At 44.0% G+C, this 25,846-nt stretch overlaps 1 long non-coding RNA gene across 1 annotated transcript; it reads right to left on the bottom strand.

Moving 5' to 3' along the window:
• Positions 1-266: 266 nt before the first annotated feature.
• LOC310835986 lies at positions 267-25,399 on the bottom strand. Its single transcript, XR_014559805.1, has 3 exons — positions 22,126-25,399; positions 21,210-22,079; positions 267-345 (listed from the first exon to the last, which is right to left on the bottom strand). It is a non-coding gene; the product is annotated as an uncharacterized lncRNA (long non-coding RNA).
• Positions 25,400-25,846: the final 447 nt, after the last annotated feature.

The following is a 25,846-nucleotide window of genomic DNA, read 5'->3' as shown; positions in this document are numbered from 1 at the left end:
TTTGACTGTTAACATATTGATTGGTGACACCCACCACGGTGTTTTCCTTTCCAACAAATTCTTATTTCTGTCCCAGACTTCAAAAAGGGCACCCCTTATCACATGGTTTGTAAACCCTCTATGCACTTTTGCCTTACCATACCAAAGGTAGGAGTGCCAACCGAATCTATTGTTGTATCCCTCCAAATCTAACAAGTCTGGGTTTTCCAGGGTTATCCCATCCTTTATCCAGCATAAACAAGCCGCTTCATAATAAAGTTTCAAAGCTTCCGGAGGCGGCGCCTATCGGCAATGGCGGATTCCCTCTAACCGGAGGGAGAAGCTCTGCGGAAATCGGGTCCACCGCTACAGCGAAGCGGAGGATCCTTAAAAAACCCACAGGCGGGAGAAGCCTGGGGCCGTGGGACTCAGTGGGCACACGGAGCGCACCCCGAACTGTCAAAGGAGCTCTGTAAAGAGCTCCGGAGCGGAGCGGGGTTTGCGCTGTGCTGGGAGTCGATCGCTACTTCTGCGGAGTGAAGCTGCATAGCAGTTGCCGGAGAGCGCTGACCTTTTTCCTGTGAACATCGAACGGAAACATCTACCCGTGAGTAAGAACTGGGGAAACTTGAAAGGATCAAAGAATAGACGTAATACAGTGAACCAGGAATTTGAACTTGACTTTGACACTTTGATCCTGGACTTTGATCTTGAATTTGAACCTGAAATCAGCAAAGTTTAAACAGGAAGCCCGCTTTGCCGATCTGTAGACAGTTTGAAAGCAAGGGACAAAGGAGCTTGGAACTAAAGAAACCGATTTATTACAAAGAACTAAATTGCACTGCCTGACAGAAGATCTCCCCCTTAAAAGGAAAAGGGGGGGATAGAACACACCACTCAATCTTTGATTTCGGACTGCCTTAAGTAATTGAAAGACCACCCTGTATGCACCGTTTTATAGACATTGTAACTATTACTGCAGATCTCTGCAAAAGAAATGCAACTTTTTTAAGGGAACATCTGAGCTTGTAACTGTTGCCATCTGTGTAACATTGATATACCTATAAAGATACTGTTTTACAATCATCATCCATGATACATTTTGCTCCCCTGCTCCCCTAGAGGAACTTTGTGTTATAGCTGGGGATTTTTCACTGCAGCTGTCTTTTCTCTCCCTGCTGAGAAACAAACCTGGGAGTTGTGAGAACTGTGTGAGTGACCTTGACTTTCTGAGGCACAGGAATGGATCAAGACAAACCACAAGATAAGCCGCAGGAGAAGGCGCAAGAGAAAGCAATAAAATATAAAACCAGACAACAGCAGCAACTGCTGACACAGCAGCAACAACACTACAGAAGAGCATCTGTAACAGGTCTTTCTGTCCCACAAGTCACAGAAAGAGAAGAACCTAAAGGAGCAGGACCAGCAGGACCAGATTCCACAACATTGGACAAGATTCTTTCAGCTTTACAGAACTTGACGACTAAGATAGACCTAAATACTTCAACTATTCAAGATCTTGGACAAAAGGTGAATGACGTAGGACAGAAAGTGAATTCTAACACCCAGGCAATTGACAGGTTACTGCAGGAATCCAAGGAGACAAGACAGACAAGCAGAGGAAGCGAAAGAGAGGGTTTTGGCGGTAGAGGGAAAAATACCGCCAATAAATAGAAAATTGGATGATTACAAGGCACAATTCTCTCTGATTGAACTTAAGGAAAAGCAGGCCAATCTGAGAATAAGATCAGTCCCAGAAACAGAGGAAGGAGAATTAATAGAGTTTCTTACATCGGAATTTGAGACCTTTTGGGGTCTGGACACAGAAGAATTTAAGATAGTGAGTGCTTTTCGACTGGGAAGGGTCAAAAGGAAGAACAGAGCGAGGGACTGCTTGATTTCATTAAGATCTAAAGAAGAAAGAGATAAAATACTGAGCCTACATTACCAGAAATCACTTGAGATTGGGAGTGAGAGAATTGAAATTTTTAAAGATATCCCAAAATACTTACTAGATCTCAGAACTAACTACAGCGACCTGGTTGACCTATTGAGGAAGAACAGCATTTTGTTCAGGTGGGAATTCCCCCAAGGCCTCTCGTTCACATTCAAAGGAAAGAAAATAAAGATAAGATCAAAAGAAGATAAAGTGAGCTTCCTGAAAGATTTTGGTGAAGAACTACGAAGGGAGGCAAGAACAAAAGAACTGGAGATATTAGGATTGGGACCACCTGATTTAGAAAGGCACCCCTTGGGGCTGGACCGACCAGAGAAAGAGACACAACCATCAGCAGAAGAACAACTCTTGGGAGCAGTTGGAGGAACTCTGCAATAACTACAACATGTCTCTGCAGATGTTAACTTGGAACATTCGGGGTCTTAATTCCCCTAGAAAGAGGAAGAGAGTTTTTCATATGTTAAAAAAGGAACAATTGGATTTGATTTGTCTACAAGAAACACATATAACAAGACTCCACAGGAAATTATTGATAAATAAGAGACTAGGCCAAGAATTTATCTCATCGGACAAAGTAAAAAAAAGAGGAGTCGTGATATATGCAAAAGAGAAACTGACACCAAAATTTCTTTTTAAAGATGAACAGGGACGATTTATAGCAATTGAAATACAACTACAAGGAGAGAAAGTACTAATAATTGGAGTCTATGCACCTAATGAGGGGAAATCAGAGTTTTACAAGAAACTGCATGAGACGTTGTTGGATCATATGGATCAGAACATTATTTTGATGGGAGATATGAATGGAGTTGTGTCAACACACATGGACAAATCTGAAAGACAGGTAGTTACGAAAGATGGAAGACTACCAAAGACTTTTTTTGAAATGACAGACAATATGGACTTGATTGACATCTGGAGAACTAAAAAACCCCTAGGTAGAGAGGGGACTTTCTTCTCTGAAGCCAACATGACTTGGACAAGAATTGACCAAATCTGGATTACAAGAGGGATGGCACCCAAGATTCGGAAGGTGGAAATCTGCCCAAAAATTTGCTCCGACCATAACCCAGTGAGAATGGACATGAAATTAACATCGATTGGTTCCTTTAGATGGAGAATGAATGACACCTTGTTCAGGGATCCTGAAATTATTAAGAAGGCCCAAAAAATCATGAAAGATTATTTTGAAATAAACTTGAAGACAACTGTGGAAAAAAGAGTAATCTAGGATGCAAGTAAAGCCGTTATGAGAGGTTTTCTGATTCAACAAAATGCTATAAAGAGGAGACTTCAAGAGGAAAGAAAAGAAAAGATTCTAGGAAAAATTCAAGAAGGAGAAAAGAGACTAAGGACTAAACCAAAGTCACAGGAGATTCTGCGAGAAATTAAATTACATCAGGCACAATATTTGAAATTAGTTAATCAGGATATAGAATGGAAGATTAAACAAATGAGACAAAAAACTTTTGAATCGGCTAATAAGTGCGGAAAGCTGTTAGCTTGGCAGCTGAAGAAAAGACAAAAATTAAACACTGTGACAAATCTTGAAGTAAATGGAAGGAATATACAAAACCCACAGGAGATTAAAGATTGCTTCCAGAGATACTTCAAACAACTGTATGCACAAGGGCCACAGAATGAGACCAAGATTGAGAAATTCCTAAAAACAAATGGATTACAAAATATATCTCAAGAGAATAAATTAATATTGAATGACAGAATTTCTGAACAGGAGGTTGAAGGTGCCATTAAGAACCTGCAACTAGGCAAGTCTCCAGGCCCGGATGGGCTTTCCTCCAAATACTACAAAGTAATGAAAGATTATTTAATTCAACCATTAATGGAGGTTTGCAATGAAATCATGGAGGGGAAAAGAGCGCCGGAGTCGTGGAAAGATGCATATATCACGCTTATACCGAAAAATGAACTAGAAAAGACACAACTTAAGAACTACCGCCCCATATCCCTACTTAACGTGGATTACAAAATTTTTGCGGACATTTTAGCTAAAAGATTTAAAAAAGTTCTAGCAGGAATTATACACAAAGACCAAGCAGGCTTTCTCCCAGGCAGACATTTGTTAAATAATACAAGGAATTTAATTGACATTTTGGAAAAACTACAAGTTAATATCAACACAAAAGCAGTATTGATATTCATTGATGCAGAGAAAGCCTTTGATAATATTTCTTGGAGTTTTATGAAGAAAAAACTGCAAGGGATGGGGGTGGGAGAAAGGTTTGGAAACAGTATTCTTGGAACTTTGAAGTGTCAGGCATAGCTCTAATGGCTTTAGCCCAAACGTAGCAGAGTTTTCCTGCACAGCGAAGAAGCTAGTTGAGGTGGAAATGACTAGTCAGCTAGACTCAGAATAACTATTTACAGGATTTATTAAAAGGAAAAAATAAAACCAGCAGAGTTTCTGCATACAAAGCAAAGCAAAAATAAATCCTTTCTTTCTCTCTCTCTCTCTCTCTCTCTCTCTCTCTCTCTCTCTCTCTCTCTCTCAAAACCTTACACAGCACTCCTACTCCTAACACACCACACCCCAAACGTACTAGCATTCCTAGATAACAGAGTTGAGTGCTGGTCGTTAACCAATCAGAGTAAGTAGTTTCTAGGTCAAGCAGACCTTGGCTTTCTGCCAAGAGTAAATTGACACTGCCTTGAGTTAATTGTGTGAAGCCAGAATCTGTAAGTTTTCATGAGAACCAATTAACAAAAACTGAACACCCCCTCACAGATTCTGCTGGACAATTAACATCAAATAACACCTATGTAGGAGATTATTTTTCCAGCAAACCTAAACCCTTGCACATTTGCTTGTTCTTTATCTTTGCCAATGGTTTAGTTAATACATCTGCTACATTTTCTTCACTTGATACATAAGTACATGTGATTATATTGTCTTGTACACAGCAACGTACATTTTGGTATTTTACAGAGATATGTTTGGAACATGCTTTGAAACCCTCTGTTTTACTTAAGGTTATACAAGCCTGATTATCAATGTAAACTTAAATCTGCTAACAAATGCTTGAAATAAATCACCTCGTTGCACAATTCACTCAATGCGGTGTACTCGGATTCCGTTGATGACACACTTACAACGTCTTGCTTGCGTGACCGCCAGCTGATTAAAGCTCCACCGACCATTATGACTAGTCCTGTGACAGATTTTCTATCTGGCAAATTTTCCCAGTCACTATCACAGAAGCAACTCAACATTTCATCCTCTGAAGAATTTAATTGTAACATATAGCCAATTGTCTGTTTGAGGTATCTCAGAACTTGTCTTACCCCTTTCCAGGCATTTAGTGTGGGTTTTGAGACCAATCTACTCAATATGCCTACTGCATAGCTAATATCAGGTCTGGACCACTGTGCTAGATACAATAAACTTCCAATTACAGAATGATATTGTCAGGCGAATCTGTAGAACAGTCCCCAGCGTCTTTGCAACCCACAGACCCTTTACCACCCAAGCCAGCGGTGCAGCTCACTGCAACACTTCAGTTGCCAAATGGGACCACGCCCAAACAGGGAAGGGTTCCCAGGGTCCAGATCAGAGGGCATTGGACTTGGAAGGCGGGGGGGCAGCCTAGTCACCCACTTCGATGGGAACCTGAAGCACTACCCCAGTTTCAGAGCAGACATTTTGTATGCATTACACTTGCTTCGTCATGACTTTAAAGATGAGGAGGAGAAAGTGGGGTTTATTGTTTCTCACTTGCATGGGCCGGCCAGAGACTGGTTGCGCAATTTGTGGCGTGAAGATGGCCCTGCCCGCCGCAATTCTGATGAATTCATTAAAGCGATGGATGCCTGCTTCCAGTCAACCGTAGATTTGGATCTTGCACGCAGGGAGATATTTGGACTGCGGCAAGGCAAAGCCACTGTGCGTCAGTACCATTCCAGATTTTTTGCTCGGGAGGCAGGGGGAGGAGCCGATGGAACTTGGTGGTGCTAAGGCTCAAGCAACAGCCAGAGCCCCAGTTTCCGGTGCAGTAAAGGCGAAGCCTCCTAGAGGGACCAGGAAGTGTTACATCTGCGACAGTGCACTGCACATGGCGAAAGAGTGCCCCCAGAGGCCCCAGAAACACACTGCAGCTTTAGCGACGGTAGCTGCAGAAGTGATCCAGGAAGAGGAACCTCAGGGAAACGACAATGCCTGGCTGCAAGCAGAATTGCTGGGGCTCCCGCTCGGGAGGCAGGGGGAGGAGCCGATGGAACTTGGTGGTGCTAAGGCTCAAGCAACAGCCAGAGCCCCAGTTTCCGGTGCAGTAAAGGCGAAGCCTCCTAGAGGGACCAGGAAGTGTTACATCTGCGACAGTGCACTGCACATGGCGAAAGAGTGCCCCCAGAGGCTCCAGAAACACACTGCAGCTTTAGCGACGGTAGCTGCAGAAGTGATCCAGGAAGAGGAACCTCAGGGAAACGACAATGCCTGGCTGCAAGCAGAATTGCTGGGGCTCAGCCAGGCGAATCTGTAGAACAGTCCCCAGCGTCTTTGCAACCCACAGACCCTTTACCACCCAAGCCAGCGGTGCAGCTCACTGCAACACTTCAGTTGCCAAATGGGACCACCCTAGAAGTTCCCCTCACGATCGATTCGGGGAGCAACGCCGATTTCGTGGGGATGCAATTCGTCAAGCAGCATCGCATAGCGCTTCTGCCCGCCACAACGCCTCTGAACGTAGTCACAGTGGATGGCAGGAAATTGCTAGGAGGGCAAGTTGTGCAACAGACACCTCCCATGGTGATGCGGATAGGAGATCACAGAGAAGTCATTAGCTTCAATGTCACCCAACTGTCTGACACGCCTATAGTATTAGGCATGAGTTGGCTGGAGAAACACAGTCCTGCTGTAGCGTGGTACCAACGCCAGATCACCTTTTGCTCATCGTACTGTGCTCAAAATTGCATCCAGTCCTGCCAGGAGGAGGGGGCTGAGCACCAGCTGCGACTTGGCATGGTGCAGGCAGTACCTAGCAAGTACGAAGGGTTCCTGGAGGTTTTCTGCGAGAAGGAAGCTGACCAGTTGCCGCCCCACAGACCTTATGATTGTGCCATCGACCTGGTGCCGGGGGCGCAGTTGCCGACTACGAAACTGTATTCCATGTCTGAGGACGAGATGCAAGAGCTCAGGGAGTTCATAGAGCACAATTTGAAGCGTGGATTCATCCGGGAATCGAAAGCAGTGGGGGGCAGTCCTGTGTTCTTTGTAAAGAAGAGAGACACGCCCCAAAAAAGACTCATTGTGGATTACAGGTTCATAAACAGTATGACCAAGCCCAAGGCCTTCCCCATGCCCAAGATAGATGATCTCCTAGCAACCGTGAGGAAGGGGAAGATCTTCACCAAATTGGATCTGCGTGGAGCGTATAACCTCATACGCATCCGGGAGGGCGATGAGTGGAAAACGGCCATGTTCACGCCTCTGGGCACGTATGAATACAGAGTTATGCCGTTTGGTCTCCAAAATGGATCTCACGTATTCCAAGCCTTTATGCATCACGTGCTAGCGGGACTCCTCTACAAGAAATGTGTGTGTTTCCTCGACGACATCCTGATCTTTTCGGAGACGGAAGAGGCCCACGAGAGGGACGTAAAGGAAGTCCTGCAAAGACTACGGGAGAACAGGCTCTACGCCAAGTTAGAGAAGTGCCAGTTTGATGTGACGGAGGTGGATTTCCTGGGCTACAAGCTGTCCGACAAGGGGCTCGCCATGGACAGCGTCAAGGTCCGCGCGGTGTTGGACTGGAAGAGCCCACGCAATCGGAAGGAAGTCCAGAGATTCGTCGGCTTCGCCAACTTCTACCGCAAATTCATCAGAGGTTTTGCAAAGGAGACAGCAGCGATCACGGACACTCTGAGTTCCAAGAAGAAGAGGTTCGTGTGGACGGAACAGGCGGAGCGCTCTTTTCGGAAGCTTAAAAGCCTTTTCGCCTCCGAGGAGCAACTGCTGCACGTGAATCCAGGCAGGCCCATGCGAGTGGAGACCGACGCGTCAGACAGGGCGGTTGGAGCTGTACTCCTGCAAGAAGATCCACATGGAAACTGGAGACCCGGTGCCTTTTACTCCCGAAAGCTCAGCAAGGCGGAGCAAAACTTCACCATATGGGACAGGGAGCTGTTAGCCATTCACGCAGCTTTCAAAGCGTGGCGACACTTCCTCATAGGAGCCAAGCACACAGTACAGGTCCGCACGGATCACAAGAACCTAGAGTATTGGCGCACGGCGAAGCTCCAAAGCCAGAGACACATGCGCTGGGCGGAATTCTTCGCGGATTTCGACTTTCGGATAGAGTACATCCCAGGAGATTCCAACGTTATAGCCGATGCGCTATCCAGGAAACCGCAATATCTCGATGAAGCGGCGCCAGTAGCAGCCAAGCACATTTTCGCACCGCAGGCGTGGTCGTGCGCTGCCATCGCAGTAGATCTGGACGCGGTGCGACGCGCGTTGCAAGTGGATCAGTTCGCACAGTCCAAAATGGAGGAGTTGCGCAGAGGTGTGCAGAGTGGAGAAGAGTTCCAACTGCGCGACGGACTGCTAACTCGCAAAGGTGCCCTCTACGTGCCAAGCGACGAGCTTCGCGCAAAGGTTCTGCAGCAGTTGCACGACGCCCCCAGTGCTGGCCACTTCGGTAAGGAGAAGACAATAGAACTGGTGGCAAGGGACTTTTGGTGGCCCCGGATGCGCGGAGAGGTAGCGGATTACGTCGCCAGGTGTGACACTTGTCAGAGGTTCAAGCCAGTACACCAGAAGCCAGCGGGGCTGTTGGAACCGCTGGAAACGCCACAGCAACCGTGGGAGAGGGTAGCCCTGGACTTCGTTACTGACCTGCCCAGCTCCAGAGGGAAGACAGCGGTACTGGTGGTTGTGGACCTGTTCACCAAGATGGCGCACTTCATTCCATGCGCAAAGGTGGCGACGGCGGAGCAGACTGCCAAACTCTTCATTGATCACGTGTTCAAGGTGCATGGGCTGCCGCAGTCCATCCTGTCCGACAGGGGGCGCCAGTTTGTTTCCAATTTTTGGCAGAAGCTTTTAGGTATCCTGAACGTCAAGATCAACCTTACGTCGGCGAGACACCCACAGACCAACGGCCAAGCTGAGAGGGTCAACGCGATCATGCAGCAGTACCTGAGATGTTACGCCAATCAGCGACCCGCAGCTTGGGTGGACTACCTGCCGATGGCAGAGTTTGCCTATAACAACACGAAGCACGCGTCCACGGGGGTGACGCCGTTCTTCGCGAACAACGGTCGGCATCCCAGAACCTTCCCGGGGTTCGGGGCACCGAGAGAGGGGGTGCCGCAAGAAGCCGACCAGTTTGCAGCGGAGCTGCAGGAGGTGCACGAAGAGTTGCGGAGACATTTGGAGCTGGCCAAGCAAGCATATAAGGTGCAGGCAGACAAAAACAGGAGAGCGGGGGAGGAGATCCAGGTGGGGGACTGGGTGTGGTTAGCCGCCCAAGCCATGCCAGCCAAGTCGTTGGCCAAGAAGAAGCTAGGGCACAGGCAGTTAGGGCCGTACCAAGTGGAGGCTAAGATCAACCCTGTAGCCTTTCGACTAGCCCTCCCCGAAGGTTCCAGAGTGCATCCGGTATTTCATAGGTTGGTGCTCACCCCCTACAAGGCACCGCACAGGTTTCAGGAGTCTGAAACAGTCCCGCAACTACACACTAAGTCACAGGAGAGGGAGAGGGCGCCTAGGGCCGAACCACTCAACGAGGTCACAGAAATCCTGGACTCGAGATGGGGGGAAGAGGGGGTAGAATACTTTCTAGCCACAGAGGGCACTCCAGCCAGTGCCAACGGTTGGGTGCCGGGCTACGCTTTAGACGAACCTCTTCTAAAAGACGAGTTCCATGCCCTTTTCCCGCATAGACCCATGCCAGCCGAGTACTTTGATGACTGGCTCTTTACGCCCACACTCTCAGGCAGTACTTTCCGGGGTTTTTCTTCAGCCGAGGAGAGAACGCCAGAATCTAGCCCGCCCAGGGGATCGTGCTCAGGGGTGGACACAGAAACCTCCTATTGGTGGGACGAGCAACCAGAGGAGGACTGGCGCAGGAAATGGCTGACGGGACCTTGGCCGGCAGCACCAGACGAGGTACCAATGGAAGAGGGAGAAGAGAACACTTTGGGTCAAGAACCCGAATTCGAACACTCATACACCGAACTGCAAGCAGAGGATATGGAGGTACACAACCTGTATCCTGCATCCACCTCCGAAGAGCTGCAGCTCCTACAACCTGCACCCGATGGGCGGGAGGGGGGAAGGGGGGGCTTCGAGGGGGGGATGGATGTCAGGGTTTCAGGGACAGAGAGCGAGGGGGAGGGGTCCCAGGGTGACGAGGAAGAGGACGACGATGACCCGAGGTTGTCAGTGAGTCCGTCAAGTGAATCCGAGGATTCCCAAAAGGGAGCCCCCCTGGTCAGGCCAAGGGGCAGTAGAGAGGGAAGCAGTCAGAAGCAGGGGAACGAAGAGGGAATCCCCAGTGGGGGTTGGAGATCGGGACCGGCCTCTCCGTCGGAACGGAGTGAAGGGGGTGGAGTTACCAGTGTGTCAGAAGGAGCAGAACAGGGAGCAGAGAGGGGAAGGAGTTCGGAGCAGAACGTCCTGCAGGAAGGGGAGGAGTGTAGTACCGAGAGTAGCGTAATGGTCGAAAGGAAGGTCAGAAGCAACGTACGCGCGCCAAGTTCAAATGTGGAGGCGCGCGGAAATGAGGAGAGCCCTGAGGAGGAGCCTGGTCCCAAAGCACGAAGGAGGGGGGAGCAGGCGTCAGAAGACTCAGCCTCGGGGGAGTCCCGAAGGGAGGGAGCACAGGGGGGCAGGAAGACCCTGCGGAAAAGGAAGGAGAGGAAAAGGTGGAGCAGTACAAGCCTCTTAAGCTGGTGCAGGGGCGGGACTGACTCAGAGGGGACTTCAAACATCTAAGGGTAACAGATGCTGAGCCACGGAGCTTGGATGTAACGACAACAATGTTCTTCAATAAAACCTTTTGTATATAACTTGGACTGGATTTTGGTCTCTTGTGAGCTGGGACCTCGGGTGGCTCTGACAGATATATATCAGGATGTTCAAATTCAGGACTCTCATCTATATGAAGTGTTTTTATGAAACCTGGATCCATAGGCACCACTGCCCCTTTGCAATCCTGCATCCTGTATGTAGTCAGTAGTTGTTTAACCTTGTTCTGCTGACTAATTAGGCAGCTGCCATCTTGGGCCCAGCACACTTCCAACCCTAGATATGTCCTAACCGGGCCTAAGTCTCGTCATAATCTTTTCCAGGCCTCTGAGAGTATCCTTGAGCCACTAAACGAGCTTTGTATTTGTACTTTCCTGTCACCAGAGGTTTAAGTTTGTACACCCACCTGCAGCCTACAATCTTTGCCCCCTCAGGCGCTGCTACTGGTGTAAAGACCTTGTGCTCATTCAGAGAGGACATCTCTTCTTCCATTGCCTGTTTCCAGAGCTCTGCCTCCTCTTTTGGTAACTTTCACACCTCCTGAAAACTCTTGGGCTCTGCAATTACACTAAACACATTTGCAGTATCTGGAGAAAAACGCACCGGAGGCACTCCTTTGTTTTGTCTTTTAGATCTTCTGGGAGAAAATTTTTCTTCTGACCCACTTTCCTCCTCAGAACTACGACCTCTCTTTTGTTGCGTAGCAACTGGTCTCTGGCTAATTCCACTTTCTTGAGAGCCCTTATCTGAACTTTCCTCCCCCTTAGACTCTGATTCTCTATGTTTACCTTCAGAGTCATGAAGCTCCTGGGAAGGTTCAAACCAAACCTCAGTATTGGCATGTAGTCTCTCCCAGCCACTATGTTCACAAAAACTGGCATTCCTGGAGATCACAATGCCATTTGTCCCTTCAGCAAAGCGGAAACCTTTTCCCAGCTCCTGGTAACCCACAAACACTAACTGTTTGGTCTTAGGATCTCCCTTCTTTCTCATTTGTTTTGGAATTAATACCCAGGCTTTTGACCCAAACACATGCAAATGGTCAATTTTGGTTTTTTTCTGAAACAATTTAAAGTACGGAGTTGTACCTATTGTTTGATGAAAGAGCCTATTTTGGAGATAACACGCGGTGAGCATGCTCTCCCCCCAATAAGACATGGGCAAATCAGCATCATCAAGCATGGCAAACATCATATTTTGTAAAGATCTGTGTTTTCGCTCTGCAACGCCATTCTCCTCTGGGGAAAAAACGTTCGTTTTTCTATGCCCAATGCCACGCTTTTGTAACCAATCTCTAAAAGCATTTGACATAAATTCGCCACCTCTGTCCGTCTGAATCCTTCTGAGTTTAAGGGACAGAAATCTTTCCACAGATGCCACCCAGCCTTTAAACTTAGTGAACACGTCACCCTTATTCTTCATGGGAAAAACCCAAGAGTAACGTGTGGCGTCATCCACAATTGTTAATGAAAAACGCGATCCACCCCTGCTTACAGGAAATGGACCAATTACGTCCATGTGAACCAGCTGTAGCGGTGACTCACTAACTCTGTCACTTCTGGGGTAAGAGACTCTGTGGGTTTTAACCTTTTTACAAACATTACAATCAAGGTACTTGTTACAACTCTTTAAATTACCCCCATCAGCCAATTCAGCCATTTTTAGTACACTTTTCCAGCCAGCATGCCCCATTTTCCTATGCAATAAGTGCACACAGTTGTCATGTATAGCTTTGTTATTCACTGCAGGCTGAGATTTACTGACTACTGCTGCAACTTGAGATCCTGCTTTAAGCCAAAACAAGCCTCCCTCTGACTTAGCAGTGCCTAAAATCTCACCAGCCTTCTTAATAATGCAACTGTCTCCTTCAAAATACACTTTAAACCCAGCTTTTAGCAAACAATCTACAGACATCAGATTGCTCCTTAATGAAGGCACACAAAGTACATTTTGCAGGCATTCACGAAGACAAGGAACAAAAACTGCACCCCCCGAAATCACTTCGGAAGTACTTCCGTCTGCTAGGGCTACCTGGCTGCGCTGTGCTGAGTTCTTGGAAACAAACAATTCATCTGAATTTACGATGTGCCGAGACGCGCCCGAATCGACCACCCAGACAGTTTGTTTCTCATCAGCAATCTGGACCTCAGCGGTCACCAGCTGAGCCGACTGTTTCCGTTTGAAGAATTTCTTTTTACGCTGCTGCTGCTGCTGATCTCGTCTCTGCTCCTGCACCGGCCACTGAGACTTGACCAACTCTGGACATTGTCGTTTTAGATGTGCTGAAGACCCACATCGGAAACAACGCCTAACAGCAAATGCTGACTCCTCACCGGTAGGCTGCTTTTGCTTCACCTCTGGCACGGCATGAGAACTCCTTCCAAACCACCCGCCTGTAGAAGCCTCTGCAGCAAACGACCTTTCTTGCCTCTTCTGCCATTCTTCAATCAAACGCCCAGTAACATAACTGACTGATAAATCACGCTCCTGTATGCCTTCTAGAGACAAAACTAAATTATCCCAGCTTTCCGGGAGAGAACTCAAAATAATAGCCACCTTCTCCTGCTGGTCTAACGCACAGTCTCTTTCCTGTAGCGCAGTAAACTTTAATTGTAAACTGTGTACGTGTTCCTGCATTGTAACCCCAGGCTGTAACATTGCCTTGTACAATGCCTTGCGAATGAACAGCTTGGAAACCGCTGTCTCACGCATATGGAGTTCTTTAAGTGCTTGCCACACACCTCTAGCTGTCTTGATTCCCCTCACATACGGCAACTGGGAATCTTCCAGCCCCAAGACAATTGTGGCCCTTGCTCTTTGGTCTTTATCAAGGTCTTCATCATCAGGCTTCGCAGGAAACTTACTCACCACTTGCCATAGACGATCCCTCTGCAGCACTGCCTGCATGCGTTCCGACCACAGCAAGTAATTGGAGTCATTCAGACGCTCAAAAGCCATCTGAACTGGTTGTGAGGCCATCTTGAGAGCGATGTCCCTGGAACCCGGAACCGGCTACTCACGACCACCGAGAGAGAAAACAGGAACCACAGCACCCAGCACTCACACACTGCAGCTGTTGTCCTTGTGTCCACTGCGTCACCAGCTCACAGCAGTCAGGAACCAGCCAGTGTCCATCTGCTGCACCAACAGGAACAACAACTTCTGGAACTACTGGAACCAACACCGTTGATGCTGACACCACCACAACTCAGGCTGGCAGCACAATACCCATAACCTCTTGGAACTTTGAAGTGTCAGGCATAGCTCTAATGGCTTTAGCCCAAACGTAGCAGAGTTTTCCTGCACAGCGAAGAAGCTAGTTGAGGTGGAAATGACTAGTCAGCTAGACTCAGAATAACTATTTACAGGATTTATTAAAAGGAAAAAATAAAACCAGCAGAGTTTCTGCATACAAAGCAAAGCAAAAATAAATCCTTTCTCTTTCTCTCTCTCTCTCTCTCTCTCTCTCTCTCTCTCTCTCTCTCTCAACCTTACACAGCACTCCTACTCCTAACACACCACACCCCAAACGTACTAGCATTCCTAGATAACAGAGTTGAGTGCTGGTCGTTAACCAATCAGAGTAAGTAGTTTCTAGGTCAAGCAGACCTTGGCTTTCTGCCAAGAGTAAATTGACACTGCCTTGAGTTAATTGTGTGAAGCCAGAATCTGTAAGTTTTCATGAGAACCAATTAACAAAAACTGAACAAGTATAGGGGCGATTTACTCAGAACAAAAGGCAAAATTGATAGTGAACAATGCAGTTACAGAAGAAGTTAAGATAGAGAAAGGGACACGACAAGGCTGCCCAATTTCCCCTTTGCTTTTTATTTCCGTCCTGGAGGTCTTGCTGAACATGATTAGAAGGGACCAACAGATTCAGGGTATACAGGTCGGAGCCAAACATTACAAATTGAAAGCTTACGCAGATGACCTAGTCTTGACATTACAGGAGCCAATCCTTAGTACTAGAAGAGCTTTGGAAATAATACAAGAATTTGGTCAGGTGGCAGGGTTTAAACTTAATAAATTAAAAACTATGGTTTTGGAGAAGAATTTAACACCAATGGAGAAGGAAAGGTTTCTGGGAGAAACAGGTCTAACAGTGGTGAAAAAAGTAAAATACCTAGGGGTGAATATGACTTCGAAGAATGTTAACTTATTTAAAGACAATTATGAAAAGTGTTGGTCTGAAGTGAAAAAAGATCTTGAAACGTGGACAAATCTAAAGCTTTCCTTACTGGGTAGAATAGCAGTTATCAAAATGAATGTATTGCCAAGATTGTTGTTTTTGTTTCAAACGTTACAAATAATTGACAAGATGGACTGTTTCAAGAAGTGGCAAAAAGAAATTTCTAGATTTGTCTGGCAGGGCAAAAAGCCCAGAATAAAATATAAAATTCTTACTGATGCAAAGGATAGAGGGGGGTTTGCCCTGCCGGACTTTAAACTATATTATGAGGCAGCAGCTTTTTGCTGGCTGAAGGAATGGCTACTTCTTGAGAATACAGACATTCTTGATTTGGAAGGACATGATAATGTTTTTGGATGGCATGCATACCTGTGGTATGGTAAGGACAAAGCTCATAAGGCGTTTAAAAACCATATTGTCAGGAAAGCATTGTTTAATGTCTGGGTCAGATATAAAGATTTTTTGGAGAATAAAACCCCAAGGTGGCTTTCACCAATGGAGGCTAAGGCCTTGAAAAAACTTAATATGGGATCGAACTGGCCAAAATATTGGGAAATTTTGGAACAGGAAGGGGACAAATTGAAATTGCAGAGTTATGAGAAACTTAAAGATAAGGTGCAGGATTGGTTACATTATTTCCAAGTAAGAGAGGCCTATAACTCGGACAGGAAAAATGGCTTCCAGGTGGAAAAATCGAAGTTGGAAACAGAACTGTTAGAACCCAGTGCTAAGGTATTGTCGAGAATGTATAATCTGCTGTTGAAATGGAATACTGAGGATGAAACGGTTAAATCTGCTATGATAAAATGGGCACAAGATATTGGTCATAACATTATGTTTGCTGACTGGGAACGGTTGTGGACCACCGGTATGAAATTTACGGCATGTAATGCCTTAAGAGAAAATATTATGAAAATGATTTACAGGTGGTACATGACCCCAGTCAAGCTAGCAAAAAATTACCATTTGCCCGATAACAAATGTTGGAAATGTAAAGAAACGGAAGGAACATTCTTACACCTTTGGTGGGCCTGCCCAAGGATCAAGGCTTTCTGGGAAATGATCTACAATGAACTGAAAAAAGTATTTAAGTATACTTTCTTAAAGAAACCAGAGGCCTTTCTCCTGGGCATGGTCGGCCAATTGGTGTCAAAGAAGGATAGAACCTTTTTTATGTATGCTACAGCAGCAGCAAGAATACTCATCACAAAGTACTGGAAGACACAAGATCTACCCACCCTGGAAGAATGGCAGATGCAAGTAATAGACTATAGGGAACTGGCAGAAATGACCGGCAGAATCCGAGATCAAGGAGAAGAGCAGGTGGAAGAGGACTGGAAAAAGTTTAAAGCTTATCTACAAAAACATTGTAAAATTTATGAATGCTAAGGGCATTGTAAAGGAAATGAAGGGGTTCTAGTGATTAAGATAAGTAAGAGTATAAAGGGAAGGATAAAGGATGAACTTGAATAACATGATAATTGCTCAGAACAAAAAAAATTTCCTTCCAGTAGCACCTTAAAGACCAACTAAGTTAGTTCTTGGTATGAGCTTTCGTGTGCATGCACACTTCTTCAGATACACTGAATGATAATTGCTGAACCAATTTTAAAGTGGAATACATGAAAGGAAGGCGGGTGGAAGCAAAGAAAATAAGATTTGGAAGGGTATTAATCTGAAACAGTCCGTCAATATTTTAAATTTAATTCTTGCTCTTCTCCCTTTCCATATGAAGCGCGAGAGTGTCTTTTGCCATTCTTTGAATTGTCTTAGACCTCTAATGATCGGGATCGTTTATTATTTTTGTTCCAAATTCATTTTAATTGCTGACATTCTTCCACTCATTGACAGCTTTAATCTATCCCATATTTCTAAATCTCTTTTAATCTCCTTCCACACTGGTTGATAATTATCATTAAATAGGTTTATATTCTTTGCCGTCATCCAAATTCCCAAATATTTTACTTTTTTGACCACCTTAATTTCTTTCTTGTTCCAACCTTTCTATCTTGCTCTTTTCCAAATTTTTGCCTAATATTTTCGTCTTTGTCTTATTCAATTTAAATCCTGCCAATTGTCCAAATTTTCCCAGTTCTTCCAATGCTATTTTAACACTTTATTGGGGTTTTACTAGAGTTAATACCAGATCATCTGCGTAGGCCTTCAGTTTAAATTCCTTGGCACCTATTTTGACCCCTTTTATCTCTGAAGTTCCTCTCAGGCAATTTATTAATACTTCCAATACTATAATGAACAGTAACGGAGACAATGGGCACCCTTGTCTGGTACCCTTTGTATATCAAATGTGTCTGTCAAGGTGTTATTCACAATTTCGCTTTCTGCTCTGAATAAATTGCCTCAATTCCTCTTAGAAAGGTGCCACAGATCCCCATCTTCACCATACTCTTCTTCATAAATGACCAAGATACATTATTGAATGCTTTTTCAGCATCGATGAACATTAATACGGCTGGCTTATCGTTTTTTTTGTGTGAATATTTTTTAATTAATTTTTCCACCGTAATAACACAAACCACAAAGCAAAATAATACACAAATACAGAAAAGGAAAAAGAGAAGAAGAAGAAAAAAGGGGGAGGGGGAAAAGGGGGGAACAATAAATAAATAGACAATAATAACAAACTTAATTCTTCACAAATCCAACTTTTTAAACATCTTGATTGACTTCCTCAAATCCCTCCCTTCTGAGTTTCCTGTCAGTGTTTGTAAAAAGCAAAAAATAAGAAAAGGGTTCTGACCTCCCTTTGTCTCCTCAGCCTGGTCCTCGGACCCTGGTCGGCACAAAAGAGTCCACGAGAATATCCTTGCAGAGTTTTATTCTTAAAAGTCTTTGTGCAAAACACGACTGACCAACTGTATGCACCAACACTAAATAACTTTCACTAACTAACCAACCAACCAACCCCAGCCACAAACTAACATTTCTCACTCTATATATACAACCTGCTGCAAGCCGCTGACTCATGCTGACCCAGCTTTTTAAGCATTAATGAAACAGTGGCCATTTTAGCCGTGACACCCCTTCTGTTTCTTAAATGCGAAAAACCCCAACAGAAACAATACATACATACATACATACATACATACATACATACATACGGTATATACATAAACCCAGTTTTGTCATCAATTGATTATGGCATGTTGCTGGCAAAGGCTTGGTAAACAAATCAGCAATATTATCTTGTGATTGACAATACTCCAGTTTGATTACCCCATTCTGTACACAATCTCTAACATTTGCATGACAGATAGCAATATGTGAGGATTTCATTATTTCTGAGCCCACTAATGCAATGCACGATTGGCTATCTTCATACACTTGGATAGGCAAGTCTACTTTACAATCTAGATCTTTCAGTATCTGTATAAACCACATAATTTCATTGCATGCTAGCGACAGGCTCCCAAATTCTGCCTCACAGGATGAGGTCACAACAAATCCTTGTTTCTTTGACCTCCATCCAATTATGGAATTGGCAAACATCATAATTGCTTATTTTCTTTTACCTTATTTCTCAGACCTCCTCACACCTCCCCTTCTTGTATTCCAATTTAAATTGTTAGCTCAGCAAATCCTTATTACTTATTTCTCAACCTTAACTTAATAATTTATTTTAACATATTATTATTTTACTTTTTCTCTTTAGTCCATTTCCTCAATTTATTTTTGCTAACCTTATTTTCATTTAGTTTAATTCATTTTAAAAACCAGTTTTGCCTTATCCAAACTTAAACATCAATACTTATACATCAATACTCATTCTTAAAACATTTTTCTAAAATCGACCAATATTCCCTTCCACGAATTTCCCAATTTTCATACAAATAACAAAACAGAATAAAAACAGAACAAATTATAATTATGTCCCCTTTGGATTCCCAAACTCCACCCCCCCTTTCCCGGTTTCAGTCCCCAAAAAGTGTCCATCAGTCTCAATCTACTATCAGCCTGGAGATCTCACATCCGAGGCTCTTAATTCTCTCTCAGTTCCTCTCTGCCGGTCTTTTTGATAGTCCTTAGTATTGAACACCAAATCTCGGAGAGGCTCCGGCCCAACAGGATCCATGTTTCTTCCAGCCAGACCTCCATACTTAAAAGTGGAGCCTATGGGGTACTCCAAATCTTGTTTCTTACTCCTTTCAAGACCAAATGTCCCAAAAGCTCCAACTTCCACCATCAAATTTGTAATCCTTAGGTCTTCAGATCTCCACATAAGGAGATCCTTCCATTTTTCAATCTCCAATTCAGGCCAGACTTTCCACATCCAATTTTTATCTTCCTTTGTTGCCATCATGTCAGGCCTCAAGCTCTCCTTTAACACCTGCAGAATTACCGCTCCTCCTTCTTTTTCTTCAAAGACAACATCTATCTCCTTCTCCAAATTCTCAAAGCTCTCAAGTTTCTCTGTTTGCCCAGTTGAATAGGCTTCCTGATTCAAATCCTTATCAAACTCAATGATGTTATTTATTGTTAAGTCCAGAGTTGTAACATTTGTAGCCAAAACATCAAGTTGGCCTTGTATCTTTCCCAAGAGAACAAAAGCTCTGTCCAATTCTGCCTGGATTTTCCCTCCTCCAGCCATTCTTGTAATGTCACAAAACCCCCTCTAGAGGGATTTTGGTTCCTTGATATTCCTTTCAGCTCAAGTCCAAAAGTCAAGTTAGTTTGTATCAGCTCTTCCTTGTTTTCAAATTGTAACAAATATAACCAGCAGAAACAACAAAAACAAAGTTCTCTTTTTCCGTCTTGACAGCTAATTTGACAGCTGTTAAACTCTTCGATACCTCATCAACAGGCTCTCTCACGGGGCACTCCCGGGTCCGGGGGGGGGGTGACACTTCAGCTCCCAAAATTAGTTCTTTATCCTCCAGTAAGATTTCTTATACTGCCAAACCGTGAAATTAAAATCTTTGACAAAAAAAAAAAGAGTTCTCTCGACCCTAGTTAGCAGGTCCTTTGCTTTAAATTATTTACAAAGCGGGGAGGCGGACTTCCTGTTTAAGCCTTCCCCGATCGTGCCTAATTCATAAGAATTTTCTTTAAAAATCCAATTTTCGTACTACTCACGGGTTGTTACTTTACAGTCCGATTGCTCACAAGAAGTCAGCGCTCTCCGACAATGGCAGTGCGGCTTCACTCCGCAGAAGGAGCAGTCTACTTTCAGCACCGCGCCGCTCACCCCATCCCTGTTCCGGAGCCTTTAAAAAGGCTCCTTCGCAGCTTGGGGGGGCGCAAATGGTGCCCGCCGAGTCACCACGCTCACAGGCTTCAGCGCCTGTGATTTTTAAGGGTCCCCGCATCGCCGCAGCGGCAAGACCCGATCCTGCGGAGCAGATTCCCTCCGGAGCTCAGAGGGAATCCGCCATTAGTCGATCGCGCTAACCCGGAAGTCGGAATTGGCAAACATCATAACCATTCCGCTTGTAGATTGTCTGGTAGCTACACAGCTTCCCCAGTCCGCATCAACAAATACTTCTAGTTTTTCATCTTGTGTACTAGATATCTTCAAACATAAATTTAATGTCCCCTTTAGGTATCTGATAAGCCATTTCAAAGCACACCAATCAGCAGTACTGGGTTTAGATACACGTTGGCTCAGAACATTTGTAGCACATGCAATGTCTGGCCTTGACCACTGGCTTAAATACAACAGTGATCCTATTTTTGAGTGATACAACTCAGGCTGATCAAATTCATCATCAAACACTGTCTTTGGGAAATCTGGTGTCATGGGAGTCTGAACTGGCTTGCAGTTTTCCATGCCAAACTGCTCTATCAAACGAAGAATTTTCTCTTTCAGGCTTAATAGAAAGCTTCCATCAGCTTCCTGCCTTACTTCTACTCCCAAGTAATTGCTTACAGGCCCTAAGGCTTTAAACTTAAACCTCTTTTCCAGCTGACTTGTGAGCTTCTGGATCTCATCTGTGGAACTCCCTGCTACAAGCAAATTATCAACAAAGACTAAGAGCATTAGATATTTGTTGCCTGGGACTTCCGGGGTGGTGCCATCGGAAAATGGCTGATTCCCCTTAATTCGGAGGGGACTGGCTCCGCGGAAACTGGGCCTTTACCGCTACGGTGCAGCGGGGACCCTCAAAAAATCACAGGCGGGTGAAGCCTGTGACCGTGGGACTCGACGGGCACCTTTTGCGCCCCCCAATCGGCGAAGGAGTCCAGCTCTGGGCTCCGGAGCGGAGCGGGGAAGTGGCGCTGTGCTGTGAGTCGTCTGCTTCTTCCGTGGAGTGAAGCCACGAAGCCGTTGCCGGAGAGCGCTGCCTTCTTCCTGAAAATTTGGCACTAAAATCAACGATCCGTGAGTAGGTCACTTTTGCAATTAAAGGAACTTTATAAAAGATTTGGCACCGAACGCGGAGAGGTATAAACAGGAAGTCTGCCTCCCGTTCTTGTAAAGGAAGTAAAGCAATGAACTTGTAAGCAGAAACCTCAAAGGACGTTCTTAAGGATTACAATCCGAACATCAAACAAGCGTTTCCCCCCTTTTGACACAGGGGAGGAGGGGGGAAAGGATTTGAACAGCATTTCCCTGCAAAAAGAGAGAGCAAGAGCAGCTAAAATCCACCTCTCAAATCCCTGAGACCGGCTTCTAGTGAACAGTGAAAATGCCGTATTGGGAAACGTGCTGTTGCTGAAAGTACTTTCTTTTTTAACAGTTAACTCTGCATCTGAAGATACAGTTAAGACACAATATTACTGACTGGTTTCTCCTGATTTCAAAGTATCAGGTAATAAATAAATTGAAATAGAAACTGTTGTCCTTTTGAGACTGGGGGATGAAAGGGAAAAGTAAATTACTTTAAAATATTATTGACTGTCGTTGTTACTGTGTCCCCCTAGAGGAACTTTGAAATTGCTGCAACTGCAGCTGGATTAAGGGAATTTTCCACTTCAAAACAAACTCTGACTCTGAGTGTGTGACTGGCCTTGACAGACTCTGACTCTGACTTTGAGTGTGTGACTGACCTTGACAGACTCTGACTCTGACTTTGAGTGTGTGACTGACCTTGACTTTTATCTGGAGGGTTATGGCAGATGGGAAAGACAAGTTAGAGTCCCTACAAGCAACCAGATCTGGCAGAGTACTTTGTACAGACGGTGAGCTGCAAAGGAGAGCTTCGACATCCGGCCCTGCTGGTTTGCCAATAACAACCCCATCGGCACAATCTAAACCTAAAGGTATGGCTGCTGACGATGCCCTGGCCCAGGCACTTAGTAAAATGAATGAATCTTTGGATAAAATAAGTAAACAAGTAGCCGAGGCATCGAGTAAAATTGACCAAAACACCACAAGTATTAATCAAAATACTACAAGCATTAATAATTTGGGTCAGAAGGTGAACACTAATACTGAGACTATTCAGAAATTACTACAGGAATCAACTTCAATACGAAAGACAGCTGATGAGGCAAAAGAAATTGCAACCTATACAGCCACCGTTGTAGAAGAGAAGATACCACCGATACACAAACAACTACAAGACCACAGATCAATATTGTCTATGATTGAGTTGAGGGAGAAACAAGCAAATTTAAGGGTCAGGGCGGTTCCTGAATTGGAGAAAGATAATTTGATTGAATTTCTTACAAAGGAATTTGCAGACTTTTGGAATCCAGATTTGGAGAAGGAGAGCTTCAAGATAGTGAGTGCTTTTAGACTCGGAAAAGGAGGGAGAAAGAATAGAGCAAGAGACTGTTTGATCACCCTCCGAACAAAAGAGGAAAGAGACAAAATCTTGAGTCTGCACTTCCAGAAGACTTTGGTAATACATCAGTCAAGAGTGGAGATATTTAAGGATATTCCGAAACATCTTCTGGACCTTAGGTCCAATTACAGAGACTTGACTGCACTGCTGAGAAGTAACGGAATCTTTTTTAGGTGGGAATTCCCCCAAGGTCTGTCTTTTAGTTACAAAGGCAAGAAGATAAAAATAAGATCAGAGGACGACAAAGCCAAATTTTGGAGAGACCACGGAGAAGACTTGCAGAAGAAAGCTGAAGGAGAGTTAAGAACACTTGTAAGTGAAACTTTGGATATACCAGATCTAGCTCCTGAATTAAAAGAGCATTTGAAGAAGGTGATACCACCAACAGAACAGGAACAGGCACTGGGTGCAGTTGGAGGAGAAGCATAGTAACTACATCATGGCTCTGCAACTACTAAGTTGGAATTCTAACGGTTTGAACTCCCCTCAGAAAAGGAGATCTGTGTTTCACTTATTAAAAAAGGAACAATTGGATCTGATTTGTTTACAAGAAACTCATATAACAAGGCTACACAGGAAACTATTGATTAATAAAAGACTTGGTCAGGAGTTTATCTCATCGGACAAGGTAAAAAAAAGAGGAGTTGTGATTTATGCAAAAGAGAGATTACAACCGAAATTTATATTTAAAGATGACCAAGGAAGATTTGTGGCAGTTGAAATTCAAATACAGGGAGAAATTTTTTTGATAGTAGGTGTTTATGCACCAAATGAGGGGAAATCTGATTTTTTAAAAAGTTGCATGAGATCCTGATGGACTATTTGGATTACAATGTAATTTTTCTGGGAGACATGAATAGAGTGGTATCTACACATATGGACAAGGCACAAAGACAGGTAGTCACCAAGGATGGTAGACTACCGAAAACTTTTTTTGAGATGACAGACAACTTGGATTTAGTTGATATTTGGAGAATAAAGAACCCCTTGGCTAAGGAGGGAACCTTCTTTTCTGAAGCCAAAATGACATGGACTAGAATTGACCAAATATGGGTAACTAGAGGAATGGCACCAAAGACTAGAAAAGTGGAAATCTGCCCAAAAACCTGCTCCGACCACAACGCTGTCAAGATGGAGATGAAACTAATATCAACTGGTTCCTTCAGATGGAGGATGAATGACACCTTATTTAGAGATGAAGAAGTTTTAAAGAAGGCCCCAAAAAACTTGAGAGACTACTTTGAGATAAATATGAACACCAATGTGGAAAAAAGAGTAATCTGCGATGCCAGCAAGGTGGTTATGAGAGGGTTCTTGATACAACAGAACGCACTAAAAAAGAGAATCCAGAATGAGAAGGATAAAATTTTGGAGAAAATAAAGGAAGGTGAAAAGAAATTGAGAGCAAAACCCAAGTCGCAGGAGATTTTGAGAGAAATAAAGTTATACCAAGTGCAACTTATGAAAATGATGAACCAAGAGATTGAATGGAAAATTAAACAAATGAGACAAAAGACATTTGAGTCGGCTAACAAATGTGGGAAACTGTTGGCTTGGCAAATGAAAAAAAAGACAAAAACTAAATACAATTACAAATTTAGAAGTGGAAGGAAGGAACATACAGAACCCAGCTGAGATCAGAAACTGCTTCCAGAGGTATTTCAAACAATTATATACACAAGGGCCACAGAGAGAAATCGACGTAGACCGATTTTTGAAGAAAAATGGATTACAAAAAATCTCTCAAGAAAATAAATTAATGTTGAGCTATAAAATAACTGAACATGAGATAGAAGGTGCCATCCAGAATATGATATTGGGTAAATCTCCAGGACCGGATGGACTGACTTCTAGATATTACAGATCCTTAAAGGAATGGTTAGTACAACCTTTGAAAGAAGTCTGTAATGAAATAATGGAGGGGAAAATGGCACCAGAGTCGTGGAAAGAAGCATATATCACACTTGTACCGAAAACAGAGACTGAAAAGACGCAGCTCAAGAACTACCGTCCCATATCACTGCTTAATGTGGATTACAAAATTTTTGCAGATATTTTGGCTAAAAGACTAAAAAGAGTGTTAGTGGAAGAGATACATAAAGACCAAGCAGGTTTTCTCCCAGGAAGACATCTTTCTGACAATGTGAGAAACATAATTAATATTATAGAGAAATTGCAAGTGAATATAAATACTAAGGCAGTTTTAATATTTGTGGATGCGGAGAAAGCCTTTGACAACATTTCTTGGACTTTTATGAAAAAGAACTTACAGGGTATGGGGGTAGGCCAAGGTTTTGAAAATGGTATAAGTGCAATATATTCAGAACAAAAGGCTAAATTAATTGTAAACAATGTGGTGACGGAAGAATTTAAAATAGAAAAAGGGACACGACAAGGTTGCCCAATTTCCCCATTGCTTTTTATATCGGTTCTGGAGGTTTTGCTGAACATGATTAGAAGGGACCAGTTGGTTAAAGGTATACAGGTCGGAGCCAGACAGTATAAACTGAGAGCAGTTTCAGATGATTTAGTATTGACGTTACAGGAGCCAGAATCTAGTACTAAAAGGGTTTTAGAACTGATTTATGAATTTGGTCAGGTCGCTGGCTTTAAACTGAATAAGTCAAAAACCAAGGTTTTAGAGAAAAATTTAACACAAATTGAGAGAGAGAGGTTTCAGAACATGACAGGTTTAACAGTGGTTGATTGGGGATCAATATGACAGCAAAAAATGGGAACTTATTTAAAGATAACTATGAAAAATGCTGGGGTGAAGTGAAAAAAGATTTAGAAATATGGTCAAATTTGAAACTTTCATTGCTGGGCCATATCGCTGCTATAAAAATGAATGTATTGCCTAGAATGTTGTTTTTGTTTTAGGCATTGCAAATTGTGGACAAGATGGACTGTTTCAAGAAGTGGCAGAGAGATATTTCAAGATTTGTCTGGCAGGGCAAGAAGCCTAGAATAAAATTTAAAATATTAAC

Source organism: Podarcis gaigeae, assembly GCF_964106915.1.
Source record: "Podarcis gaigeae genome assembly, chromosome: W".
Classification (NCBI taxonomy): Eukaryota; Metazoa; Chordata; class Lepidosauria; order Squamata; family Lacertidae; genus Podarcis; species Podarcis gaigeae.
Note: the sequence above shows the minus strand (reverse complement) of the source record. Positions and strands in the feature narration are given on the sequence as shown.